This window comes from Canis lupus, chromosome 26 (assembly GCF_048164855.1).
Source record: "Canis lupus baileyi chromosome 26, mCanLup2.hap1, whole genome shotgun sequence".
NCBI lineage: Eukaryota > Metazoa > Chordata > Mammalia > Carnivora > Canidae > Canis > Canis lupus.
The window spans coordinates 48,534,156-48,542,444 of record NC_132863.1 but is presented as its reverse complement, the minus strand read 5'-3'; the positions used below and the strand labels follow the sequence as shown (position 1 = coordinate 48,542,444).

Sequence of the window (8,289 nt, the reverse complement as noted above, 5' to 3'; positions counted from 1 at the left end):
GGCCGAGCTGCCAGCCAAACTTGCCGCATAAAGAAGGGGCTTTTGGAGACCAGGAGGCTGCCACTCAGCGCGGAGACTTCACGGACAAGGTGACCTTGAGCTTGACCTTGAAAAATAAGTCAATTTTGATAAGCAGAGAAGAGGGTGCTGGGGCAGGGAACGCGCTGCAGGAAGTAGGGAGACGCCCAGGAGCAGCACCCGCCCTGGGCCTGGACCCCGTTCCCCAAAACACAGGTGCCGGGTGGAGGCCAAGCCCCTGCCACCTGCTGGCAGGAACCGTCCTCTGCCCGAGTCACCCCACAAGCCCACCACCCGGACCTCGAGGGACCCACATCTCTCCCGTTCCAGGTGATAGGGGCCCAGGCCCCCAGGACACGGCGACACGCTGGGAGGGGCCAGTGTCGGAGCTGCCTGGGTGGGGGCCAGGGAACAGCCTGGGGGCCGCACACTGGGCCCCCGGGTGCAGGAGGGTGTCCCGCGGCAGCCTCCCTGCCCCGGCTCCCGTGGGCTCCCCGGGGACCCGCTGCCTGTCACCCCGCGTTGCCGGTGGGGGAGGAGAGGCCCCGTAAAAGGCCTCGGAAGATGGATTTGATTTGGTCATTCTTACTGGCAAACCTGACTCAAAAGCCCTGACAGATTTGTGGGAACTTGGTTATTCATGCCCAAAACGAGAGAGTAAATCTCAGGCCCACATGAGTCACCGCCGGGCAGTCCCCCTCGGCAGCTGTGGCACCGCTGCCCGGCAGGCTGGCGGCACGAAACCCCGGCCTCGGCTGATTTACAAACCCGAGCCGAGCCAGCCCGCTGCCCGCCGGGGGTGCGGCTCCGGGGCCCCCCTCGGTGTGGACCGCGGCAGGGGCCGCAGGGGCCGGGTGGACATCCCCGCGGCCACCCCAGAGGCCACCACAGGCCCGGAACCTCCCGTCTGAGGACGTCCGTGGCCGGGAGTGGGACATGGGGGACAGGCTGAGGGCGCTGGCAGACGGAGACGCCCCGACTGAGGTGCCTGGAATTGTGGGCGACAGCCTGCGTCCCCCGTGGGCCGGCCCTGCGGTGCTCACCGAGCATCAGAGGCCCCCTCCCGGCTCCTCACCCACCTGCTGGCATCACCTCCATACCAGCTGTGTGCCCCAAACCTCTGCCCAGGCTGCGCGTCAGGGACCCCAGGCTAAGCCCCCAGTGCTGCCCGTGGAGGCCGGGGCCAGCTCGGGCGATCAGGGGATCGGGAGCCCCTCCCTCTGGCCTCCAGCCTCGCAGGCCCCACACGGCTGGAGCCAGTCTGGGGTGAAATCTGCAGGAATCAGCTCTCGGAACCACCGACACCCCCCCCTGTTTGCACATCCCCCTTCCTCTGAGAGCCCGGGTCTCCTGCAAAGTTCTCAGCAGGTCAACATCCCCTGCGCCCCTGTCCCTTCCGGCAGTGCCCCCCAAGCTCGCTGTTGTCCCTGCGGCCGGCCCAGCGGGGGTGCGGGTGCAGCAGGGGCGCGGCTGCCGTGGCAGCGTCTCCTGTGCTCGCCCACGCGCAGGCTGCCCGGGTTCCCCGGGCTCCGGGGGTGTGACCCACAGGGCCCTCCTGTGCGTACCCCGCAGGCCGGCGGGAGCACCTGGTGCCTCTGCAACCAGCGGGGGAGCCGCTGAACGTCTGCAGGGCCCTCCTGAAGCCCTCCCTGGGGTGCGGGGGGGCCTGGCCAAGGAGGGTGACCCGGCCCGGGGCGGGGGGGTGGTACGTGCCCGAAGGCGGGTCTCTGCAGGCCCGGGACCTGGGCCTCCATCCGGGCCCCAGTTCTGCTTTCCGATATTTTTTTAGCCTACTTTTTAAATAAAAGCAACCCTCGTAGCGGGTTTAACGTTCAGGCTTGAGTACACGAGTCCCCATCATGCTCCTGCACCCACGGTGACCCCCGTCCTGCCAGGCCCCCCATCGTGCCCCCTACCCCACCGTACCCCACACCATCCCCCTCATCCTGCTGTGCCCCCTGTCCCACCATGCCCCCACCCCACCGTGCCCCCTGCCATGCCCCTGTTCCACCGTGCTCCCTACCCCGCTCTGCCCCCCACTGTGCCCCCTGTCCCACCGTGCCCCTGCCGTGCTCCCCGCTGGCCACCAACCACCTCAGCCCGCAGCTTCTCCATAGCTTTGGAGCACATGGTGCCCAAACCCTGTGCGAGTATAGACACTTTAAAGCAAATGGCCCAGGGGCGCCCGGGGGCTCCGTGGGTGAAGCATCTGCCTTCAGCTCAGGTCACGATCCTCGGTCCTGGGATCGAGTCCTGCATGGGGCTCCCTGCGCAGAGCGGGGGTCTGCTGGCCCCTCTCCCCCCAGTCCCCCACTTGTGCTGTCAAATAAATAAGTAAACTCTCTTTAAAAAAAAAAAATTGGGATCCCTGGGTGGCGCAGCGGTTTGGCGCCTGCCTTTGGCCCAGGGCGCGATCCTGGAGACCCGGGATCGAATCCCACGTCGGGCTCCCGGTGCATGGAGCCTGCTTCTCCCTCTGCCTGTGTCTCTGCCTCTCTCTCTCTATCTGTGTGTGACTATCATAAATAAATAAAAATTAAAAAAATAAAAAAAATAAAAAAAAATAAAGCCAGTGGCCCCAGTGCAGCCGTGCACGCCCTCCCATGACGGCGAGCCTTCCCGTGCCCGCGCACCGTCCCTCGACCGCGGCCACCCATGACCACACACCCTCCCGTGGCCGCACAGCCCCTCATCGCAGCCCCTCGGGACGGCGCACCCTCCCACGAGCACACAGCCTCCGGGTGGCACAGACTCCCCGCGTGCTCGGGTCTCAGGGCGCACAGACCCACCCCATCTGTAACGCCCCAGGGTGGCTGGGGGCGGCCCTGCTGTGATGGGCCCCCCAGGACCCACTGTCCTCGTGCAGGGAGCCTCCCCCTCCGGGCTGAGAGCATGTGGGCACCCCCAGGCGCCTGCTCCAGGGCCAATGCAGGCTGGGCTTCCCGCCCCCTCCCCCCCAAAGGAGGGAGCCCCGAGTCCCCTGGGCCCTCCGGCAGCCCGCCCTGTTGTTGCCGACGACATTTGAGGCGTGCTGTCGCTTGCTAGGCTGTGGGGGCACCGCTCTCAGCCCCTCAGAGTCTGCACCTCTGCTTCTCCTGGAAGCCTCTGCCTCCAGGTCCCACGGGCCCCCTGGACCCCAAAGGGCTCCCCCCACCTCTGTCCCACAGCAAGTCCCCACCTGCTCATGTCCCCACCTTCCCAGCATGGTCGTTGAGACCCACGGGAAGTGCTGCCCGAGAGGGGCTGTGCCGCCCGTCCTGCGGTCCCCGAGGTGGCCCCTGGGGGCCCGGCCAGCGCTGCTGGGGCGACACCACCCGGGGCCCTTCCTGGGGCGGCTGTGGGCAGAGGCCCGCCCTGTGGGCTCAGCAGCGCCTCTGCCCGCCTGGCCAAGAGGAGAGCCAGCCTCCAGGCCCGAGCCGAGGCCACATCCTCGCGCAGGGGGCTCTGCTCCTTCAGAGGAAAGGAGCCAAAGGGAACAAAAGCAAGTTGCATGACCTGTGTTCATTGTGTCAAGTTCTGGCCCGAGACCTGCTGCCCCGGCAGGTGGGGGACATGAGCCCATGTGGGTGGGGGGGGCTGCTGAGTGCCCCCCAGTGTGCTTGGGGACAAGCCTGCAGAAGCTCCAGCAACGGACAGGCCTCCGGCGGACCGACCCAGCAACCCTCCTGGAGCCACCATTTCACAGGGGAGAGATGGGGGGGGTAGGGAGAGACGGGGGGGAAGGAGGGAAGGGGGGAGAGACGGTGAGGGGGGCTGAGGCCGCAGGAACACGCCCCCTGGCTCCTGGGTTTGGAGCCCGGCCTGGCTCCCCCATGAGACACCAACTTGCCCGTGGGTCCCCGCTGAGCCCCCCACCCCGCCTCATGGGGCCGAGGAGGGAGGTCTGGGTGGCAGCGAGGCCCGGGGCTGGAGGTCAAGGGTTAGGAGGGCTCCACGGTAGGAGCCGCGGCTGCCCTGCCCCCCGGGGCCGTGTCCAGCAGAGCCCTAGCCCTCCAGGTCCTCACCCCCGAGGGGACCCTGGGCCGCCCCTGCCCCGGAGCCCTGTCCGCCTGGGCGGGGGCAGCGGTGCCAGGGAACCCGGCAGTGTCTGGAATCGCGTCCAGAGGTTTTCAAGGAGAGAAATTCGGCCAAACCCTCAGGGGGATCATGGCTCCGAGCGCCTGCTTTTGCCTCGGCCGCACTCCGCAGAAGGCACCACGGACCTGGGGGGAAGGGCCTCGCGGCCGGAGGGGAGGCAGCCGGGACCCCGTGCCCCCCCCCCCCAACAGGCTGGCGGGCGCTGTGCGTGGGCCGCGCTCCCCAGAGCCCCTTCCTCGCGCTGCCGGCCCCTCGGGGGCACCGTGCTCATCCCCAGCGGGACCTCCCGTGGGGGGACGTGGGCCAGCAGCTCTCGACTAGTCACGACGGTGGTTATTAGCATCGTCGTGATTAATTATTAATATATCAATACAATTAATACAGCGCCGCATGAATAATCCATGTCCGAGCTCCGTCTGCGGACGGCGTATTAGAGGCGTGGCGGGCCTGCTTCAGATCCGGGAGTCCCCAGTATGACGCCCTCCCCCCAGGTGCGCCAGGAGCCGGGAGCCGGCCGGCGTGTTCATTAACTTGTGCAGACCCCGATTAACGGCCCCCTCTTGCCGCTCGGGGGTCTTTCTCTCTCCCTCTGGCTGGAGGCTGAGTCCCGGGGCTCAGGGACCCAGGCAGGGGAGCCGTCCCTGCACCCTGGCCCACCGGCACCAGCCCGGGGTGCGCAGGGGGCCGGCCTCTGTCGCTCACGGTGGCCGCGTGCTCACGCCCCCCGCTGGCAGGTGCAGAAGGTCAGTCACATGGGTCCCAGGGTCCTCTGCAAGCCCGCCAGCCCCGAAGCTGGCCTCCAGCCTTCCCACCCCGAGCCTTCAGCGGTGCCCTGTCGCCGAGCGCTCCTCCCAGGCCAGGAGCTCCTGGTCCCATGCGGGGCTGACGACAGGGGATACGCAGAGGCACCACCGTCCTTATTACTCTGTGGTTCTTTTGCTGCAGACGCGACTGAGGAGAGCCAGAGCAGTGCCAAACCCAGAGCTGCCACGACCCTCCCCGAGGCTGGCTGCAAGGTCAGTGCCGCGGATGAGGCCTCTGGGGGTGGCGGGAGCTCCTGGGGGGTCTCTGGGAGGGGGCTCTGCTGGCCGGGAAGGGGTCAGCTGGGGCCCTGGGCACGGGGGGGCCGGCCGTAGGAGCCAGGCATGCTCAGGGGACTGCGGCCACTGTCCCAGGAGGGAGAGGAGCGGGCTCCTCGGGACGCAGGTCCTGAGGGCAGTGAGCACGTCCTGCACCCAAGGGTCCCACCCTCCGGCCTCCAGATTGCCCACTGTGGTGACTGCTTGTCAGGGGGCAGGAAAGGGTGCAGCGAGGGGATGGAGGCGCGCCCAGCAGGCTGCGAACCCCGGGCCCCACCTGGCCCCTTGGCCCTCCCGTGGGAGCCGCACGGGGCAGCCCTGATGCACAGATGAGAACAGGCGTGGGGGCGTCTTCCCCGCGGTCGCAGACCAGGACTTCTGCAGAGCCGTCGCAGGCCCGGGGCAGCATGCGACCTCCCGCGAGGGCTGGGGCCACCTGGGGGCACCGCCCCATCCTCTGTCCTGTGGGGCACACACCGCGAGGGGCCGGCGCTACCTTTACACTCACGGAAGCGCCTCTCCCCATGGCCCAGTGGGCGCGGCCCCGGCCCTGCCCTCCCCCGCACGCTCGCCTCTCCCCGTGGGACACTGGCCTTGGGGGCAGGGGTCCGGCCACGGCCCCCCGGGAGGACGAGCTGGGCGGCGGGTCAGAGCCCCCACACCTGCATGACTTGCTTTGGCTCCCAGGCCCCTGGGGGAGAGTGGCCCCCACTATCTGAGGACAGTTCTGTCCTTGGTTTGAGGCATCAGCTCCCCTGCGGCATGCGCGGCCCCACAGATTGCCAGCTTTTCTGGCAAATGCTGACCCAGGCCCCAGTGCCCCCCACCCCGCCCTCTGAGAGGCGTCAAGGGGCGGCCTCGACCGCAGGCTGCAGGCCACCTGGACAAAGGCGACGCACAGGACAGAAACGGGTGGTGTGAGTCCAGCCCTGCCCGGCAGTGCCTCCTGGTGGGCGCAACCTCCCCACCGAGAGGCCGGGGTGAGAGGCCCCTGGGCACGGGGCGCAGCAGAGGCAGCCCCAGGGGCTCCAGAAAGAGCCTCGGGGACCATCGGGAGGGAGGGCAGGACGCAGAAGGGCAGGCGGCTTCCCCGACGCCAGCAGCTGGGCAGCTTGGGGGACGCCCAAGAGCCAAGGCGACAGTGATCAGTTTGCGGAAGATGCACTTGTGCTCCCGGGGGAGGCAGCGGGCTGCGGCTGGACATCTTTGTGCAAGACGGGGGCACTCGGTGAGGATGGGGGCACCCGGTGCAGGACGGGGGCACTCGGTGAGGATGGGGCACCCGGTGAGGATGAGGTACTCAGTGAGGATGGGACACTCAGTGCAGGACGGGGGCACTCGGTGAGGATGGGACTCTTGGTGAGGATGGGTCACCCGGTGCAGATGGGGCACCCAGTGAGGATGGGGCACCCGGGGCAGGACAGGGCACTCAGCACAGAAGACGGACTAGCCCGTCTCTACACATCGTCATTGGTGTCTCTGCAGTGACGCCAGCCTGGCGTTGGCAGGATGCCGATTTCTCCATCAGTCATGCGTCCACTGGTTGGTGCTGGAAGACGGAGAATCTCCATCTAGAAACTTCTGACTCAGCCTTGCTCCCCTGCCTGCCACGAGACACACGGCCCAGCTTTGCATGGCGGGAGATGTCTCGTGATTCGTCGTTCGGCTCCCCGGTCTGATGGTGAGTAGGAGCACAGGTCACGGCCGTCCCCGCGAGCCTGCTGACAAGGGAGGCCTGACCCCCCACTTGGCAGCAGAGGCCTGTGGAGGGACCCCCGCCTGGTGCTCCCACCCACCCTCCTGGGACAGCACCCCGCGTACTCGGACAGCGGCCCACACGTCGTGGGGGACCCACCGCACCCGGGGGCAGCCGCAGGATGTCCAGCGGTCCTGGACATGCTCTCACGGTCTCACGGCTCTCACGGTCCTGGACGACGTCCTCCAATCTACCCACGCGAGCCCCGGGGCAGCCCTAACGTCGTCCGTGTTACGCTGACAAGACCCCTGCTTCTTGTTGCGAGCACCCACGTACTAGTGTTTCCATTTTTTTCTTATTTTTTAAAACCAGTCGGGTCGAAGCCGCACGGCAGGCAGCTAATGCGCACCCACTGCTGTCCCAGGATGGCGGAGCTGAGACGTGACCCCCCACCCGGGCATCGGCCAGCCCACACGTGCGTGCCACGCTTGGCACACGAAGGCTGCCTCCACGTGCCACGCGGCCTCTGTGTGTGCCCGGCCCGCACCTCCTCTTGCAAAGAGTGTTCTGGTTCCTCTCACGTGAGCCCGAGTGATTCCGGTGGATCCTCCCCCCGACCCCCAACGTGCTCCAGTGACCCCGGCCCGGCCCGTGAGCGTCCACCCGGGCCCCCCTGCCCGCCTCTTTCTCTCGCAGGTGCACTGCTGCTGCCCTGGTGCAGCTGCCACCTTAGCCCGGCCTGGGGGGGGGGCCCGGCCCAGATGGAGCCGCCCAGAGGAAAGGAGCCGCCAGGTGTAGGCCCTACACACTTCTGGGCACCTAGTTTGAGGTTCCGGACCCGGCCCGAAGGTCAGACCTCTCGGCCCTGAGCCACTAAGTTCCCTTCTGAGGTGGGTTCGTACCCCCGGCGACACTGAGCCTGGACGCAGGAGCTGCGGTGGACCCGTCCCTCCCCGGGCGGCCCTGCCGCGCAGCCTCTGCCCCTTGTCCCTGGGGTCCAGCCCCGGGCAGCGCGGTGTGTGTGGCGGTGAAGGGCAGCAGGCCGCAGGCACGCACCCCCGTGAGCGGGAGTCGCAAGGCAAGTCCAGGAAGGAAGACGCCCCGCAGGGCCGCCACGTACCGAGCCGGTCACCGAGACTGCTGGAGGAGACTGATCAGATCTCTGGCAACAGAAGGTACGTCGGGGGGGTGGGGACAGGACCCCAGGCTTCGGGGGCTGCAGTGGAGGCCCATCGAGGCAGGAGAGCACAGGGGGCTGAGTGCAGGGGCCCAGGGAAGGAACACGGGACGGGGGCTCCCCTGGAAGGGGGGAGCTGAGTCCTCCTCTTGCGGGGTGGCCGCGGAGAGCCCACAGCCCTGGCTTCACCACCTCACTGTAAGCCTCCCCCCGACGCACGTGTGCACCCCAGGGGCCAGACC

At 68.0% G+C, this 8,289-nt stretch overlaps 1 long non-coding RNA gene across 1 annotated transcript; it reads left to right on the top strand.

The window, feature by feature from the left end:
- The first annotated feature begins 5,037 nt into the window (after window positions 1–5,037).
- On the top strand, window positions 5,038–8,070 carry LOC140618786 (uncharacterized). Its single transcript, XR_012018851.1, has 3 exons — window positions 5,038–5,111; window positions 6,660–6,855; window positions 7,243–8,070. It is a non-coding gene; the product is annotated as an uncharacterized lncRNA (long non-coding RNA).
- The last annotated feature ends 219 nt before the right edge of the window (window positions 8,071–8,289 follow it).